Below are 20857 nucleotides of genomic sequence, written 5' to 3' on the forward strand. Positions count from 1 at the left end.
CACGTCCCATTGCCAAACGCTCAAGCATATGGGACACATATTGCCACATCGGAAAAGACATTTTCATAACCGAAATTAAACCAGCTGGGGAGTACTATGGGAGTACTTAGGCATATGGGGGCCTTATTCACAGAGGGTTTTCCAATGGGACTGCACCATTACAAAACTCTTCTGTGAATTTGGCCCATAATGTCAATATACCAATATACGACATGAGCCTGGTGTACCACAACCATATAATGCATACCTTTTATGTGCAGGATTATGTATGCAGATCACAAATTGCAAAATGAAGCCACATGACAGCATGTAAATCCTTATAGCAACATGTGAAGCCAAAGGAATATTGTGGCTTTAAATTTGACATCCTGAATAGTAAACTATAAGTCCCAGAATGCAAGATAATGCCATCCTGAAATATTTAGATAACCCCATGGTACTTACAGTGATTTAATACATGTAATAAAAAGAAATTGTCTAATAAACAAAGATAGGTATGCAGATTCTATGTCACAAAAAACTTCCTGCACGTTTTTATCCATGATGTTCAAAATATTTCATTAGTGACATAAAGGAACTTTATTGATTTGCATATCAAGATAGGAGGCATCATGGATATAAACAAATCCTCAAATGGGCGCTTTGTGTTGCTCACTTTAACTTGCACAGATTTGCAAGGTAACTGGTGTTTTGCGAGTTCTTTGAGCTAAGAATTCTGGGCCCCTGGCAATTATATTTAAACAAGTTAAGCACTGGGTAAAATTAAAGTGTCTACAGTTTGTTTAACTGTCACATAAGACTATGTTTTCCAGTTATCTAATTGTGTGTTAAAGGTCTTTTTCGATGTGTCCTAATGCTCATTTATACATTCGCAAACAGATTTAATGGTGCATAGGCATGCTTGCATAGCACCAGTGGGCTTAGGGAGCCAAACGTAGCAGTTTGTGTCAAGACAACAAGGCCCTCCTAGGCTATAAATAGGAACTAAATAGCTTCGAATAATCTTGAACCCTGGGAAACTGATCCATAGACGCTGCAAAATCCAGTGCACTATATTGCCTTACGTACTGTTAAAAATCCTATACCTGGTAATTGAGCATGCACATTGCTTCTGCGCATGCTCAGTATATAAATAAAGGGAGAGGAGTTTTGGACAGAGTGAATATATGTTTTTATTTAGTTTGGTCTCGTGCTGTTTGTGTTTAGTACTTTATGATAAATCAACAGTTTTCACAGTCCAACAGAACCAAGCGGGCTGCAAGAGGTTGTTCCTGTTTCATCTTTTGCAAGGATGTCGTTTCAGCAGTGCGGAACAGAGGGGAGCTCGGATCTTAATCAGAGTGCTACCAAGCACCGTCACACAGTCTGAAAAGGCTGCTTAATGCACTAATATTTAATGATGTTCTGATTGAGCAGAATCACAGTGCTAATGATCACTACCAGGCGTGTGAGCAAAGCTGCAGCTTTAAGCATTGTTCATGTTCTTTTATGTTTAAGAACTACTGACTTGCTATGTAAGTGTGGGTGGTGAGCGTGGATGAATCAGTCATTCCTAGGAGGTGGGAGGTAATGGCTAGGACTTGCGTTAATACAACTTATTATTCCTGCACTCTAATAGACCAGGGGAGTCTCCCAAATATCGGCACCAGATCATAGAATGATTTGCAATGTCCTCTCCCTATATCATTCCCGGAAGACACCCAGCAAGACACCAGAGTAAGACGCCAGAACCTACAACCCATGCACCCGAGGTATGGCTTGGCAGCACAAATAGAAGACAAGAGAACAGGGAACATTTACACATATTCTATTAATGAAGCAACAAATGAAATGCTCATAATTTTGCACTAAAGTGCAGAGGGCTTCAACAGACGGTAATGCCATTTTGCCGTTAAACCAGCTGACTTCCTGGAAGAAGCATGCCTGGCACAGTGGCAACATACTGCATCACCACACTGGCTTCACACACAATCAACATTATCAACTCCCTCACAGAATGCCACCCCAACACTCAAAACAGGACAATCTGAAGCCTGCAGAACACCTTATTATTGCTGTAAGCAAATTAAGGGTTTACTGAAGGGTATTAATGGCAATTGAAAAGAAAAAAAAACTGTCTGTGCTGCTTTGTTTGCAGCTGTGTCCTGACAGAGTCAGGATTGACATGGAAATGGAAGGCAGGCTCTGCTCAGAGCCCCTTTGAAATTTCTATGGTTTGTGGAAGCCAAGTGGATGGTGCGGCCTGAGCGAAGGAGCCCTTTGAAGTTAAGGAGAGTTGGATGGGACAGGGGGTGTTCAGGGGCTGGATTTTGGGGGTGGGAAGGCATGGGAGAATGGAAAAGAGCCGGTTAAGAGAGAACAAATGGAGTGTTACAATAAAGAGTACACAGAATATTTAAAGCATATTGCTAAAGCATACAGTGAACGCCACAGATTAAAAGCTGTACATAGGGTGAATGGAAAGCACTTGCTACATAAACTGGTGAGCAGCAAGGAGGTTGCAGAAGTGAAAGCAAGAATTGGCACATGGAGGCTTATTAGGAGGGAGAGGGATATGGATAAAGGTGAAAGACGTAGGGAGAGAGCAGGGGGATTGTCTAGTAGGTATGGGGGTGGGCGAGTCCATGTGCAGATATGTTCACAAAGAGGAATTGCGCAGGTGAAGGAAGGATGAGGCTTGACAAGAAAACGTCAAGAGCCTAAATTAACGGTTAGGCTTGTAATATAGACTTAATATTGCTGCCTCACACCAGTAAACCCAATATGGATGGGTTCATGTAAGCAAGCAAGACCCAAAGGAGGGAGGAGTGCCTGTAGTCCCGTAGTAAGAAAGGCCAGAATCGGAAGGGATGTTCTAGTCTGCTTAAGAGGAACATCATGTTATGAAACATTGAAAGCCACATAGTGATAAATAAGGTATAGTGCTTTGATTGTTTGTTGACCTGGTTTCAATACTGTGATGACATTGTTTTTGGCATATGCACGTATTTTTGAAATTGATATAACACCTGGGCAATTTCTTTACTGCCTGGTAAACTTTGGAACAAACGTTGAAGATTTGTACAACTTCCTAAGCCTGAAAGGTTTCCCAGTTGGGGTTAAATCCTTACAAAGGTTAAACCTCAAACATTATGCATCAACATTTTATTTAAAAGGTGGGTATAGTTGCATGTTTAATTTGTGGCAATCGAAATACAGTGTGAGTTGCAATTTCGCGTTCGCTCAGCATTTTTCCTGTTTCATGTATACAATGGGCCTCATTACCAGTGAGTCGGTCCACTAAAAATGCCAGAGAAAATGCTGGAAAATCTGGCTCTGAAATTTTTACTGGTGTGTATTACAGGCGGCTTACCGGCAAACTCGTTGTGAGGCCCTATGTGTTTATGTAAGATATTGGTAATGCTTGCTGTCATATTGTAAATTTGTGACACTTACATGAGCAGTCAAAGCTTGATCATGTGTTGCAAATGGACTATTGGCACCTGGGGAAAGGCGCTGAGCCAATCAGGTGGCTGGAACAACGTGCGAGATTTCACAATCAATACCCGCTGTCCCAGCCACCCGAGGCCCTTCCACAGATGAAATAGTACTTTAACAGCGAGTACACATGGGTACTTCGGCAGTAATTTTAGTCAACATTTCCATGCAAAACTTGACTTTCATCATACTATGAAATCAATAATATATTTCATGAATTTGGGTTCACACTTCTTCCCACTTATGGCGTTCCATTATAGTTATAATATTTAGTGTCACTTATGAACACGAGACACAAGCTGTCCGTTCACTCAGTTGCGAATTGTAATACACATTACATCAGTCGGTCCATTCCAAGATGGCCGACCTACACACAATGAATTTTGTGGCTCCAGCATTCCCATGACAACTCCCGTTATCATATTGTGGCTCCAGCATTCCCATGACAACTCCCATTATCATAACAGCAATTTGTGTATGCGACTTACACGAACGAACGAATACAGAAGGAAAGATCATTGTAAGAGGTTCAACTGAGTTACGCTCCCGAGAAACTCAATTATACAGATAGACAGTAGACTAGTAATACATTTAACGATATAGGGAATCTAACACACCCATTTTCCTCATCAGCAGGAGACGGACGCGTGTGAATCAAATATTTTGAGTAAGCCCCAGCATTCCCATGACAACACCCGTTGACATGACAGTACTTCTAACCCGCCAAGCGTCTTGTGACTTACACGAACAAACAAACATAGAAGGAAAGATTGAGGTAAGCTGTGTGCTCCGCAGAGAGTCAATTGTTCAGTCACATAGTTGCTCAGTAATACATTTCACAAAAATGGGAATCTATTACGTCAATTTTTCCATCAGCAGGAGACCGACGTGTGCAAATCCGAGTTTTTCATGCTGCAGAGGACCTACTACAGACTGCTGTGATTCATGAGTAGGTTTCTTTATTTCCAGAGTCCCTAATGCGTTTGGTAAGACCCTCCTGATGATTTCCTTGACTAATATACATTTTGATCCAAATAGCATCATATTTCATAGGTTCAAACTTTGATGGTGGTCTCGCTTTCATATTACAGATATCCCGACATTTCTATCACCATCAGGTCAGCGAGTTCTAAATTATGTATTTCATGCATGGTAACCTGTTGAAGAACCCTTACCAACACATATTCCTTTTTTATCTTTGAACATCTTTCAGATACCTTATTCTTTGCGCTCCCAAAACTGCACATATTACACAACAATGTATGTACACGCTGCTTATTATACTCCATATGTAATTATGTTATGCAATAATGGTTTTTGGATTCCTTATTATTAACGAATTACAATTGGACACATGCAACTGAATGGAAGCCCCAATCTACCTCAACAACGACATACAGAAAAAAAGAATCCACTAGAACACAGATCTAATGACAACCTACTCTTAGTGTCTCCGCGCTACAAAACTACCAAAGCGGGGGCATGAGTTTCAGTGTGCTAGCCCCTAAACACTGGAACACTCTCCCCCTTAGCATTAAAAAAAGAGACCTCTCTCATTGGCTTTAATAAGAAGCTAAAAACCTGGTTATTTAACCAATATTAGCATTTCAATCTGCTAATCCATGTCAGCCCAAGATCACCAACTGAGCCTGTAAATAATGTCCATATACGTACTGTATGATTTCTTGTTTTGACAACGTTTGCTCACTGTAGAAATGTAAATTTATGACCAATGTCAAAGCTGTCTGTAACCATGCAGTGATACCCCAGGGTCTGGGCGTGTAACAAATAAATAAAATAAATGGACATTGCCCAAATGGTACCATAATTCAATGTGATTTTTCATGCATTTAATAATTGTCTGTGTAATGGTATGTCATTACAAAACCTAATTAGATGATCTTAAATGCCCTGAAGGACTGAATTTTCCGAAATACATAGGCCAAACCAAGCATCTGCTTCCTAACTAGAAATAATTGATTTACTAAGAAGATATACATTAGTGAATTAAACAATTTGATGCATTTTTTACTTTTTTTCTTTGATTTACATTTTGAAACATTAGAAACCACCAAGTGGACATTGGAAGTGCAGCCCACACCGCTGGTTGATTAGCCAAGGTTTTCTTTCTTGTTGAAATTTCCAAGTGCCTGCCACAGAGGCACCTAATACTCGGTTTGCACCACACTGAAAGAATTAAAAATTTAAAATATTGAAAACCAAAGAAATAAAGAATATCACTGTGCACAATCACCTCTTCCGAGTCCAAATGTTTCTCTTCCGTGGAACATTTTGAGTGCTTGCACGTCTAAAACGTCATATGAAGTAATCGACCACCTGACAGAGAATTGAGCAATCAAGAAGACACAATTTTAGGTTTGATCAAAGAAACAACACAGTCTATCACCCACACAGAGTAAAATTAAACAACTCTAACACACAATAAGTAAGGCAATTAACAGGAAATGACATGCTGTGACACTCAGTGGATACTACAAAGCACAAAGAATTCATAGAGGCTTAAGAGTTCCTCTCTGACACACACACAATGCAAAGAAAGTAAAGACTTTGTAGAGAAATGGGGACAAACACGCAACAAGTGTTCTCTGGACCTGATTCTACTGACAATTAAGGAGCTATCTGGGAATAAGTGGAAAAGGAAATTGAGATATTATCAAAGAAATCACCGTTATAACCGACCCTGAATCCTTTAGAGATGTTGTCAGACATCAATACTAGACTAGAAGGTTATAAATCAGATCTTGAAAGACGTAAGGTCAGAAAATGTAAATGTGATACATACGATTACTTAAACAACGAAGTCTACACCTGGGCTGACAAGTATCAGTTGCAAGGCCGCAGACCTAATAAAACATCTGACAACAACAGCTCCGAATCAGAAACAACTGAACCCAATGACAGCCAAACAAGCACCAACCAAGGAGCCAGCACCTCAGGCACAAGAAGTATACGAACAACCTCTATCGACTTAACAACCAATGATTCTTTTATAGAACAAGGCCAAAGAGGTAAAGGACGAGGAGGAGGAAAAGGAAGAAGCCAAGGAATGCTAACCCGGTTTCAAACACAACAGAATTAGTAGTGAACCTATCTAAAAGAACAATGACCCAACAACAAATTCGAACACTGGGAAAGGGTCTCACATTGTCCCCACCTATAACAGCAATATCTTCAATACGTAAACTGATTCGCAAACTCAAGTTAAAAGTATTCTTTGTGTAATTACCAACATCCACAGAAATTAACAACCAAGAGCAAAAATATATCGAGTTTAAACCAAAAAGCGAGTTTTCAGCACCTATCAATGTACTATCTATTGATATTTGTCATAAAATGGTATTATCGGATATAAAGAAAATCCAATTCAGAGGTGCGAAAAACTCAATCTTAATACAGGAGAACTCTCTCAAATTAAAATGCTATTTTCAGATTCAACTATCACTATTAGAATCACAGACAAAGGAGGAGCAATTGTGATTTTGGATAAAGACGATTACAATCAAGAATGCATGCGACAAATAGCAGACCGCAGTACAAATGTCAGATTAGACAATGACCCCATGATAGGAATTTCTAAAGATATTGAAGAAATTCTAACTATGGCTGAAGAAATGGAATGGATTACACATAAAACCAAATCCTTCCTACTAACATCACATCAAACGATGCTGCATCCGTACATTTTACCCAAAATTCATAAAATATTGAATAATCCTCCTGGGAGACCTATAGTTGCAGCGACAGGAAGCATCCTGCAACCGCTTGGCACTTACATTGATTATTTTTTGCAACCAATCATACAACAAATGTCAAAAATACGACCCATTTTTTACAAATCTTGAATCAGATTGAACTGACAGAGCATGACGTTCTTTCTACCATCAATGTCAACATTCCACATAATTTAGGCCAAGAAGCAGTAGAATGGCTTTCACTGCAAGAAGAATCAATAGGACCATCTTAAGAATGCTTGATGATGCTCCTTAACTTAATTTAACTGAATTCCCGTTTTGAACATGATCAATAATTTTACCTTCAAACATCAGGTACAGTAATGGGAGCCACAATGGCGCCATCATATGCCAACATCTTTATGTATCTATTTGGATCCATGCACATACTTGAACATCAAAATTGGAAACAAAACATCAAGAAATGAGTTTGACATATCAATTATATTTTTGGAGTATGGTGTGGGAGTGTAGACAAACTAAAAACATTCTTAATATATCTGAACAGCATAGATACCCGAATACAGTTTAAAATGGAAATTGATAATCCGGACGTTCATTATTTGGATGTTCAAGCCAAAGTCAAAGATTCTAAAACCACCACAACCCTTTTTATCCAAGTGAACTGATAGGAACAACCTTCTTCACTGATTAAGTTTTCATTTGCCCAATCTCCTCAAGAATTTACAATATGGCCAAATGCTGAGGATCAAAAGAATCATGAGTGATCCTGAAGAATGCGAAAGAACTAGCCACATTACAAGAGAAACTTCAGCACGGGGGACACCTGGAAGAAGAACTACAAAAAGCATTATTCAAAACTAAAAACTAAGAGTCAAGACAACCTCTTGTTGAAAATGTCAAACGGGACTGTCACAAACTAGTATTTGTTTCAAAATACTCAATACAGAGTAGACAAATTAGAGAAACATTGGAACATTTTGACAAGAGATGAAAGAACTAAGGATTTATTACCACAACCACCTGTGTTCGCTTACCAGAAAAGCAACAGCCTCTGCAACATGTTAGTAGACACCAAAGGCTTAGCAAAAAACAAAAAAACAAGACAAGAAGCCAGGAACTCCTCTATGCCTCAACTGCAGCAGTTGCAACAATGTGATTAAAGGACCAACAGTTTCGCATCCAAGAACTGGTGAAGAAAATCCAATTGAAACTCCATGCTACCTGTTCAACAGAAAATGCAATTTACAAGATTAAATGCCCATGTGGCATATATTATGTGGGCGAAACAGCTACAAAAGTGAGACCGAGGATGAACTAACACAAATCCTGCATCAGGAATAAGAATCAAACATCAGCAGTGTCACAATTAAGATTTGAAATACTAGAAATTGTACAGATGAAAAGCCAACATGTAAACTCTAAGAAAAAAAGAGCCCAATGAGAAGACTTTTGGATTGAAAGACTGAATTCCCTCACCCCGGGTGGGATGAATGAGGAATGGGATTTGAACTGCTTCCTGTGAGGATATTCACAGATTAGAGATATCTATTAGAAGGAACAAATATGGATTGTTTACTAGATCTACCACCCATAACAGTTCTTTATAGTCAGGTTTTTACACTGACAATTGAGTATTAAGAGGGTTTGATACTCTTTCCCTGAAACCTTCTTTTAGCTTTTAGCAGTTTGTACCCGTCTCCTCAAACTGGTCATTAGCCCCGTTGATAATTGTCAACTATGAGAGTTCGACACCTTCCATTGGATTAGTTAACAGATTTGATTAATTCAGTATAGCTGTATGAATGAATGCTCTGTTTTTCATACAAATAATGTTTCTTTATTTTCCTGAGCAGGTACATGCTTCCTAGCGGTATTTGAAACTTCCGTTTTGAATAATTACATTGACATTTGAACATATTTTAGAGAGTTTCCTCTCTAAATTCCACACTTTACCCTTCCTATTAAGCATTATTGCTTACGTGTAGCCCGGTTTCCCTTTTTAAGGTCTCAGGGATATACCCCGTACTTTTGTCATAGTCAACAATGGAATAGTACATTAACAGCGAGTACACACGGGTACTTCTGCAGTAATGTTAGTCAACATTTCCAAGCGAAACGTTTGAGTTTCATCATGCTAAGAAATCAATAACATATTTCATGAACTTGGGTTTACACTTCTTCCCACTTATGATGTTCCATTATAGTTATATCTAGTGTCACTTATGAACATGAAACACAAGCTGTCCATTCACCAGTTGCGAAATTATGTCAGAGAATACAGTATCACATGTAATCTCTTTCGAATTGTAATACACATTACATCAGTCGGTCCATTCCAAGATGGCCGACCTCCACACAGTCAATTTTGTAACGCCAGCGTTCCCATGAAAACGCCAGCGTTCCCATGAAAACGCCAGCGTTCCCATGAAAACGCCCGTTGTCATAACAGCACTTCCAACTTGCAACGCGTCTTGCGACTTAAACAAACAAACGAATACAGAAGGAAATATCAAGGTAAGCGGTGCAATCGAGTTACACTCCCAAGAGTCTCAATTATTCAGATATAGGGTAGCATAGTAGTACTTTTCGCGATATTGGGAATCTAACACGCCCATTTTCCCATCACCGGGAGACTGACGCGTGTGAATCGAATATTTCGATTACGCCCCAGCATTCCCATGACAACGCCCATTGACATTACAGTACTTCTAACCCACTACGCATCTTGCAACTTACAAGAACAAACACAGAAGGAAAGATTGAGGTAACCTGTGCAACAGAGTTACGCTCCGGAGAGATTCAATTGTTCAGTCACATAGTTGCTCAGTAATACATTTCACGATAATGTGAATCTAATACGTCCATTTTCCCATCAGAGGGAGACGGACGTGTGCAAATGGAGTTTTTCATGCTGCAGAGGACCTACTACAAACTGCTGTGATTCACGAGCAGGCTTCTTTATTTACAGAGTCCCTAATGCGATTGGTAAGACCCTCCTGATGATTTCCTTGACTAATATACATTTTGATCCACATAGTATCATATTTCATAAGTTGAAACTTTGATGATGGTTTCGCTTTCATATTACAGATATCCCGACATTTCTATCACCATCAGGTCAGCAAGGTTTTATTTAAATGATGTATTTCACACATGGTAACCTATTGAAGAATCCTTACCAACACATATTCCTTTTTTATCTTTGAACATCTTTCGGATGCCTTATTTTTATATCAACATATCCTTTGCGCTCAACAAACTGTACGTATTACACAACATTGTATGTACACGCTGCTTATTGTACGCTATATGTAATTATGTTATGCAATGCAATGATGGTTTTTGGATTCTTCATTATTAACTAATTACAATTTGACACATGTAACTGAATGGATGACATTGCCCAAATGGTACCATAATTCAATGTGATTTTTCATGCATTTAATAATTGTCTGTGTAATGGTATGTCATTACAAAACCTAATTAGATGATCTTATAGGCCCTGAAGGACTGAATTTGCTGAAATGCATAGGCCAAACCAAGCATTTGCTTCCAAACTAAGAATAATTGATGTACTAAGAAGATATACATTTGTGAACAAAACACTGCTGCATTATTTACTTTTTTGATGTTTATTTTACATTTTGAAACATTAGAAACCACTAAGTGGACGTTAGGAGTGCTTTGGCCCTATGTGTTTGTACCAAAGATCTAACTAACGCTATGCGTTGTTTAAATCGTTTTGTAGTTACAGAGAGTGGGTTTGGGGCTTGTTCCCTTCCTTTCCAGGTTTCTCTCAACAGATCTAGGATATCTCAATGTTACTGTCCATACAGTCATTCGAACTGTGAGAATCCCGAAGAAGTCTGGGGGGGATCTTCTTAACTGCAAATAAAGCCCATGGAATCATTTGATCCCAGTTTCTGCCATCCTGTTCCACCAACCTTCACAAGACGTTTTTTAAGGTCTTATTAAACCTTTTTACAAGACTATCTGTCTGTGGGTACTATATTGAGGTCCTTAAAGTGGAAACATGCAATAGTTGTTTTACTTCCCCGTATGAGATTGTTCATAAATGTAGAGCCCTGACCTGTCATTATTTCTTTTGGAAACCCCACTCATGAAAAGAAAGGGGGTAGGTGTTTCAAGATCTGCTGGGTGGTATTGGCTGTCAGGAGAAAGGCTTTTGGATAACGGGTAGCAGGATTCCCCATGTCGCCTTACCTAGTCTCTTTTCGATTTTAACGGGGAGCACATCTCCGGTCGGGAATTGAAAAGAAGAAAAAAACACGTCCACACCCCGGGCAAACATAGGATTTAACGTCCGACAGCTCGGCCCTACAAAGCTCAGACTGGCAGGCTATTAAATCCTGCGTCCGCCCACGTGATCGGGCGTGAAAGTGATCTTATCTTATTTTCTCCGATAAGCAAATAAAAAATATAACATCCTCAAAGTAGCCAGTAATATGTGTTTTCACAAGGCCCTATGGACTGTATAAAAAGAAGCCAACACCTGACATCTATTTAATAGTGTTTTTATTAGGCTGGAGAAAAACAGGTAACCATATCCATATCTTAACATTGTTTTAGGTAGGACAACATCAGGTACATTCAAGTCTGCCTTGGAAAACATCAAATAGTTTCTTTTGAAGACTTTACTTTGAAATGGAAGTAAAATCCCACTTTAAATAAGATAGAAGGCTAGAAAATTAACTAACTGAAGTAATTGTATGATGCACAATGTCTTGATTCATGGCACCAGCAAACCCCTTCTTTGTTGTCTTTTCTCCCATTGCATTAATAACCTGTTAATATAACAATTAGATGGGCGTCTGTATCGTACAGCAAAAGGCAAATTCAGACGTTCCTGACTAGCCTGGTAGAAGCCATTTCAGTGTTTAGAAAAGTTAATGTTTTAGGATCTGGTAGCCACACCGGCATAGTGAAAACAAGAAATGCCTTGGCATCGCGATTTTATTGGCCAGGCATGTCCAAACATATAAACGAATGGTTATGCAGTTAAAAGATATCTGATCTTCCCATGTATGTCTACACAGAATTCACTGTGTAAGTCTGACTCTTACTGAGTTCTTCTTGTAGTGATTTGTGGATTGTGAAGTCGCAGTCCCTCGCACTGATGGTTTTGTTACTCATTTGGCCAGAGTTAAAGCCCAACCTAATGTGCCGGAACATATACTAACAGAAATATTACGTTTGCACGGATTGCAAAGTACTACAGAAACAGAGAAAGTGGGAGCATAGAGGCAACCTTTAGATGATGTTGCCCAACTATTTATATATTTTTTTTATTCTATGTAATGTTCCCTTTCATCCCAGGTATCCACTTGTGAAGAATGCCAGAAAGGTGGTGAGATGTTAAATGTTGATCCTGTCCTGTACAGCATAAAGGTAAAATCATATAATTAATATTAACTGCCAAAGAAGTAATTTTTAACAATATTAGTAGTAGTAGTAGTAATTTGTATATCGCATGTATCTCTTCAATTATATGGCCTCAATGTGCTTCTGGTGGGAACGCCCTTGGGGGACCGAAATCCAAGGTGTGGGAAGTAGTGGGAAGGCTAGAACGAGTGTGCATTTGGGAAAGATAAGAAGATAGGATGGGTGGGCAGGCTCTGTAAAACTACCCATGAAGACAGGCACATGGATTGGTGCTGAGAGGAGAGGGATATGTACGATAGCCAGAAAGATTACTTAAGTGTCTAGTTAGACTGATTTTAGTCATACAATGCCACTGCATTCATTTGTAAGATGTGTTGTGCACTTTTTAAGTCCAGAGGAGTGCTATGTGCTTAGCTTGACCAGAATGTTTGTCTGAGGTTATCACTGCATTCAAATGTGTGTGCGATGGGCAGGCTATCCTAAAAACGTTGCATGTATAATATAATGACCACCCTCATACTGCTAGGGGTTAACACCAAAGGCTGAGCGTGACGGCCAGAGGGGCTGCCCCCATACAAAGCAAGCAATTCTGCATGGTTGGGTATACAGAAATAGGGACAGGAGAGTTTCATTCGTGACCACCCTGCCTTACTGCATTTAAATGGCAAAATGTGCACGATGTTCATTTACAGAGTGTTATCTTAATAATGATTATCAAAGGTATCTCAAATAACACAAAGAAAGAATACTACACCAGTTGCGTTACCTGCATGATGAAATCTGCTGATTGCATTAATTTTTAACAAATGTAGGTTTCCAAAACCTGGGAACTAGTGGGGGTTGATCTGCTTGGCCCCCTCGCCTGAAGGCTATTGGTTCATCTGGACTGCCACTAATTATTATTCTAAATGGGTGCACACATATCCTTTGAGAACGCAATCTGCGGTGGATGTAGCAAAACATCTTACTACCATGATATATGAGCAAGGTTGCGCACAAAGGATTCTGTTTTATCAATCAAGGCTCCGAATGTGCAAATCAGGTAAGTAGGTTAAAAAACTGGTTTGGTAGTAATGGATAGAAATATTGTATCTATCACTTTATGTTCTTTCTAGCCATTTCATGTGTGTCTCTTTGGACAGCCTTTGTCAATGGTAGTCTGTACAATTCTCAGTAAATAGTAATATGGAAAAAAAACACTTTTGTGAAGTATCAGTCCAGGGTGTGCATACAAACAATACAGATTTCTTCATCCAGAGGAATCCATTTGTGTTTTGTGCAAATCAGGTAAGTAGGTTAAAAAACTGGTTTGGTAGTAATGGATAGAAATATTGTATCTATCACTTTATGTTCTTTCTAGCCATTTCATGTGTGTCTCTTTGGACAGCCTTTGTCAATGGTAGTCTGTACAATTCTCAGTAAATAGTAATATGGAAAAAAAACACTTTTGTGAAGTATCAGTCCAGGGTGTGCATACAAACAATACAGATTTCTTCATCCAGAGGAATCCATTTGTGTTTTTTTTTTTTAATGCTTAATTGGGCAATAAACCCTGAAGCGGTAATGCCCCCCGGCTTGAGGCTTATTGCCATTAGTACCCCCGGCCCATCAGATCGGGGTACTAATAGTGTTTTTTTGAGTTGTGAGAATCTCTGCGTTCTGCAACCGGAAAAGAAAATAATAATGATGGCGGCCGCGGACTGGGAAACAGTCTGTTGTCCCTTTCATGTTGTGGCCATAGTAAACAAAGAAAATGGTCACCATGGAAACAAGAAGGGGCTAGGTGTAGTCCCTTCTTTCCGTGGCGACCTAGGCAAATTCATAGGGAGCGGGAAAGAGCAGAGCGCGGGATACACAAAGACACAGCTGGGATTTACTGCCGGTAAGGCTTGGAAATGCACACTTCTCCAGCATGGGGCCTGGCATGGATTCACATGCTCATGAATATTCCCCGGTGTCAGGCTGGCAATCCTCGGTAAAGAAAAATTCAGTTTCAGTTTCGTTTCCGAACTGTCTTTCTACTACTAACCAATCACTAGTCTCTGGGTCATACTGCCCCCAGCCAATGAATGCCCTCTACCTAAGCCCTCCTCTGGCAGCCATCTTCAGATTTTTACCGCACATTCAAGTGTTGGGAGTCCTCGTGCTATAGCTCTCGAGCTTTTACTGCGTTTTGCCTTTTTCCTAAGAGTTTTCTCTTACTTTTTTCGATCAATTCGAGCCTCAAGCTCCACCGATTCTTCTTCCGATCAACGGGAACCCATTTCGGAATTTTTCTACGCCCCTCAAGGGTGAGTTTTTGTTGAGTTTCTGTTCTTGGAGGATTCCGGAAGATCTTTGAGGCTTACTGCCCGTGGACATGGCCCAGTATAAAGGAGACACAACGCCTAATGGATCCAAGCTGTTTAGGAACTGCCCTGGATGTGGATTGCAGAATGTCTTTAAGGAGGATGAGCACTCCCGGTGCCTCTTCTGCCTTCACAATGACAAGTCTCACGTGGAGGAGGACTGCACGTTCTGTAAGAACATGTCCGCCCGGACATTGAAGGACCGTCTGACTCGACTCACAAATGGCTGGAAGGGAAGAGCCCAGCAGCAGGTGAGAAGTTGAAGTCAGAGCGGTCTTCTAAGACCTTTAAGGGCGCTCCGGCGACGGGGGCACAACATAAGGCAAAGCACTGCGAGTCTGCGGGCAACGGAAGCGCCGTTGGTTCGGGCACTTCGGCTGCCAGGCAGGGCGTGATGTCCCCGACGCCATCAACCGCAAGCCAACGCTCTGGCTCAGAGAAAAGGAAGTCGGAGAACCCGGTTAAGCTTCGGGAGAAGCCCCGGTTGATCCCGACGGAGAAAGCCAAGGGGGAGCAAGGCAGTGACCCTCCCCCTAAGGTGAAGGTCCCAGACGCGGCCAAGGTCGTGAAGGCCCTGATTCACCTGACGAAGGCCTCAATTGAAGGAGTCGTAGCAGCCCTGGCGAAGCCTGTGGAGTCTACCCCAGTGGAATTGACTTTTGGCGCTAGAGTTTCCGTGCCACCCCGGAGGGAAAATTCTTTTCAACCTATCGAGAAGACCCCCGTAAAACCCCAGGACGAGAAAGAGGGGGGGGCACGGTAGCCATAACAGACACAGATACCACCTCCGAAGATGAGCTGGCTGGCGTAAAAAAGATCCTGGACAAGAAGTTCGAGGAAGTCCGGTCCTACGGGAGGGATCCCAACCAGGAGGACGTAGAGAGCAACGGTGGAGCCGAGGGCCCTGGAGGAGACAGAGGATCCCACGACCCAGTCGTCGCTCTCTTCGCAACCAATGCCTATGCCACAGGACAACTCAGGAGCAATCTTGATGGCTATCCAGACACTGTGTACGGAGATAAGGACAAGGTTGCCCTTACCCACAGCAGACTATCCAGCAGACGATCCAGCAGCGCCTGGACCGTCGGGGAGCCCACCGAACAAGCAGAGGCAAATCCATCCTCCCCCTCCATTCCAGCCTTCACCTCCTTCCCCTCCACCGAGGGATGAGACGGGAACAGAGACGGCGACGACGGATCTCCCATCACCCCCTGCCCGGGCCTCCCCTCCCGACGAAATTGGCTCTTTCCACGCCATGACCGTCAGGGCATCAGAGCTTTTTCAGCTTTGTCTCGAAGAGCAGAAGAAGGAGGGTTTCCTCTACCAACGACGGGAGGCCAAGAGGAAGACAGTCCTCTCAGTCCCGTTACTGGACGACATCTGGGATGAGGGACTATCCCTGCTCAAAAACCCATCCACGACTCCTGCGAAGAGGGACCGGTATGAGAAGAAGTACCGGTCCCAGATTCCGCCCCGATGTGCCTCAGAGCTCAGCCGTCCCTGGATTCAGTGGTCTCTGCAGCGGCCAAGAAGAAATCGGCAGGGGCAACAGCATCAACTTCCACTCCGCCACCGGACGGCGAGTGGAAGAAGCTGGACGCCATGGGACGACGAGTCATCTCGTCGGCAGCGACCATCAAAGCGGCCAACACCCTCGCGATCGTGGCACACTACGACAGGGAGCTGTGGTTCAAGATTGCTCCCCTCCCGGATTTCCTGGCAGATGACAAGAGGGCGGAGACCCTGGTTTTTGCCAGAAGGGCAACAGCGTTTGCCTCCGCCAGCGCGGGTGGCTCAAGGCCACCGACTTTGGTCAGGACGTTCAGACCAGGGTACTGGACATGCCCTTCGATGGGAACAACCTGTTCGGCAAGGCAGTAGACGAGTCACTGCAGGCCATCAAGGCAAACATCGAGACAGCCCGGGCCTTGGGCTCTCTCCATCAACGACGGCCATCCTTTCGGACCCCCCGGAGGCAAGTCTCAAAGTGCCTCCGCGTCGTACCACCAAGCGGCCCGCTCATCGTCGCAGGAGGCCTACAGAGGCTGCAGCAAGGCCGGAGGACATCGGCGTCATCGCCAAGGAGGCTAAGGCGGCAAGGTCTCGGCGAAGCAAGATTGAACCGGCCGTGATGTTGGGCCCCCACCCGAAAGAAGACCGGCGATTGGTGACCCATCCTAGACTTTTGCAGCCTCAACAAATACATCAAGTCCCAGAAGTTCCGGATGGTCACCCTTCAGCACGTGCTGGGAAAGCTGGAGGAGGGTGACTTCCTATCGTCGCTGGACTTTGAGGATGCCTACTTCCACATCCCAATACACAAAGGACATCGAAAGTTCCTACGATTCGCAGTCCAAGGGCGACACTACCAGTTCAAGGCCCTACCCTTTGGTTTGAAGTCGGCGCCGAGGGTCTTCACCAAGTGCCTGGCATGGGTGGCGGCGCGGCTGCGCCTGCAGGGGATCCACGTATACCCCTACCTGGACGATTGGCTCAACCGAGCAAAGTCAAGAGAACTCGCCGTCCATCACACGGCGAAGACCGTCCGACTGCTCAGGGATCTGGGATTCTCGATCAAATTCGCAAAATCCCACTTGGTACCGTCACAAGACGCCCTGTTCCTGGGAGCCAAACTCGACACAGTGGCACGATTGGCTTCACCGTCGGAGGAAAGGACAAAGGCCATCCTGGGCAAGGTACAACAGCTGTTGACCATGAACATGGCCAGGGTGAAGTCTATCAAGTCCCTACTCGGCATGATGTCATCGTGCATCTACCTCGTGCACCTATGCAGGGTGCTGGTGCGACCTCTTCGATGCCCGTTGGAGGAACACAGCAGGCAGTTTCGAAGACAGATCTCCCTCAACGAGACATTCCCCCAAGCGATCCGGTGGTGGGGCAACCGCGCGCATCTAGCGGCGGGTATTGACTTCCAGACCACCGACTCATCAGGAAACGGCGACGACGGATGCCTCCCTGGAAGGATGGGGAGCGCATAACGGAGATCTCCACGCAAGAGGCCTTTGGCTCCCGGAGGAGAGGTCACAGGAGAGGCAGATATGGTTCCCGGACCTTCTGCACTTGTCAGCGTACCCCCCAGTAATACTGTCGATGGACGCGGATCTTCTTGCCAGGGAAGGAGGCGCCATCCTACATCACGACCCAGGATCGCTGAACCTGCAGGCCTGGCTCCTGCAGCACTAGAGTTCGGAGGCTATGATATCCCGGCAGACTGCAAGGAGGTCCTTGAAAAGGCCAGGGCGTCCTCGACTCTTAAGTGCTATGGGCATAAATGGAAGAGGTTCTCTGTCTGGTGCCGTGCACAGAAGATCAACCCTCTATGGATTACGGCCCCTCAAGTGCTGCCGTACTTGCTGTACATGAGCCTTCGTCGCCGGCCGAGAGTACTTTGCACTCGCTGGATGTGGCTAGAGCGCTTCTGAAGTTCTACATGGACCGCACAAAGAGTTTTCGGAAGACATCACAGCTGTTTGTGAACTTTCGACCTGTGAACCAAGGGAAGGCCCTCTTGAAGGCTTCCATTTCCAGATGGCTCTCCGGCTGCATCATGCACTTTCACCGGTTGGCAAACCGACCGTTGCCCGGCCGTCTGAGAGCCCATTCGACCAGAGCGATCGCTGCTACTATGGCGTTCCTGTCTGGTGTGCCCGTGCTGGACATCTGCAGGGCTGCTACGTGGAGGTCGACACACACCTTCACGAGATTCTACTGCGTAGACCGGGATTCCAGTGAGGAGTCCAGACTCGGCCAGGCAGTGCTGCGCAACCTGTTGGCTTGAAGGTGAGCATGGTGAGGAGAGAAGAGATGCTTAATGTTGAGTTGATAAAATGCTTAAAGGAATGGTTCGGTCAAAATTAGTTTTCGTCCATTAAACACACGCGAAGACAGGCAGCAGGGAGCTGCCATTTTGTGATAATCCTATCATTTCCCCCCATCGCCATGGCTGACCTGCTTTTGCGGCACTAAATCATATCCCCCGCCCCTGAGCCTGTCATCAGCAGACGCGTACCGCCCATTTCACAACGCCAAAGCACGTCTCGTGTCAACATTCGCTGCGCTTCAGCTAATGACGTGTCGCCATGGAAATGGCAGGACGCCTCTTTTCTCAATAAGTATAAACAGACAGTTTCACAACACACAGCAGCATATTTTCGATTCCATTCCTCTCTCTGTGTTACTTTGACTATTCTGTGACTCGTTTCTGTGCTCTGGTCAGCTTCCTTCGTTGCTTGTAGCCCGTGTGGACAGATACCAGTAACACCGCTATCAATTATATTAGTTTGTGCAACACACAATGGATACAATAATGCACTACATGTACGAGCCCGAGTATACCGAGGAGGAACTACTGGAAAGGGAAACACGCGAAAACGATGGGGCTTCGGACAGCAGTTGGCAGGACGAATCAACGGATGAAGACACTGGACCTAGTCGCATGGACGGTGTTTCCACCTGGTGCACATGCAATCGGTGCGAGCTAATGCCGACCGAGGAGGAGAACTGCTGCAGCTGTGAAAACTCGGGATGTGTGGCCTACATTTCGGAAGGCGAGCCACGACCGCAATGCATCACCGAGCTGCCAGACTTCAGGGCAGCCTGCCTCACACGGTCCGTGTTGAGGATAATGATGGTGCTTATGCACGAACTTCGCGCAACTATTCGTCCTCGTAATCTGAGTAACGAGTAAGTATACTCTGCTTGTGATGCCACTACTATTTCCTGGTCTTCTACTATATCCAAAATTACATATACAGATCATTGTAACGCATGAAAGTCGTTCAATAGTGTGCAGTGTCTAAATAGCATTTGTCCGAGCAGAATGCCATTAGTTACAAGAATTGTTATTGACAACAAACATTTATTAAAATTATCTTGGTCATTTAAAAATAGTTTGTTTCATTCCTTTTCACAGGTGGTACAGGATGGTGGCCAATCGTTCCTTTACAAGGTGGCTTCACGGGAGGCTTGCACACCGCGTTCGAAGAGTGATACCCACCTGTGCCGTTCGTGCCATAAGAGAAACATTCCCGAGTGAGAGCGGTCAGTACAGGGGATTTTCTCTTGCTGTGCTGCAACCTGAACTGTACAATGTGTAAACTTTTGTACTTTTTTGTGTCATCAAAATAAGCTACAAAATAAAACGCCACATATATTTTAACAACGGTTGTTTCGATTTTTTAAATCAATCAAGTGTGTCTCCATTCAAGGACAGACGTCAGACACCTGTGCTCGGAATGGGTGAAGTTCAGGTCGCTGTGAAGCTGGGTGGTCACTATCTAAACTAACATAACGGGCCTCATTACGACCCTGGCGCTAATGATTTAACGGCGCCGTAAAGAGCGTCTGCGCCGTTAAACCATTAGCGTCTGATTACAAGGTCCCTTTGCGGGTTGGAGGCTTTAATGCCTGCTTTTTGCAGGCGTTAAAATCCAACCCGCTAAGGGACCTTGGAGCTAATTACGGCAACCGTAATTTAAGGTGCCGTAATTAGCACCTTCCCCATCCCAATTATGCCCTATGGGGCAAAATGGGAATGGGGAAGGGCAAATGGTGAATGGTGAATTACCGCCCCTGCCAACCTTGTGATGGGGGCAGTAATTCCGCCATCCACCATGCCGGAGACCGGCATGGACCATGGTGCTAATAGGACCATGGTCCAGCGCCTGTGTCTTAATGAGGCCCAATATATTATCAATAATGCATGCACTAAATAACACTTGTTCAAAGTCTTTCAGTCGGTTATGTCTCTATAAAAGTCACACATATCAATACTATCAATGAAAATTGGATTATACAAGTCTTAGGTCAAGGGTCTTGACACTATAATACATTGTTTGAAGTGTGGGTCTGTGCTCACAAGAATCTCCGATATGTGGCATTTGTTATTGATAG

This window comes from Ambystoma mexicanum, assembly GCF_040938575.1.
Source record: "Ambystoma mexicanum isolate Mex_15411 chromosome 12 unlocalized genomic scaffold, UKY_AmexF1_1 Mex_chr12_unloc.2, whole genome shotgun sequence".
Lineage (NCBI taxonomy): Eukaryota > Metazoa > Chordata > Amphibia > Caudata > Ambystomatidae > Ambystoma > Ambystoma mexicanum.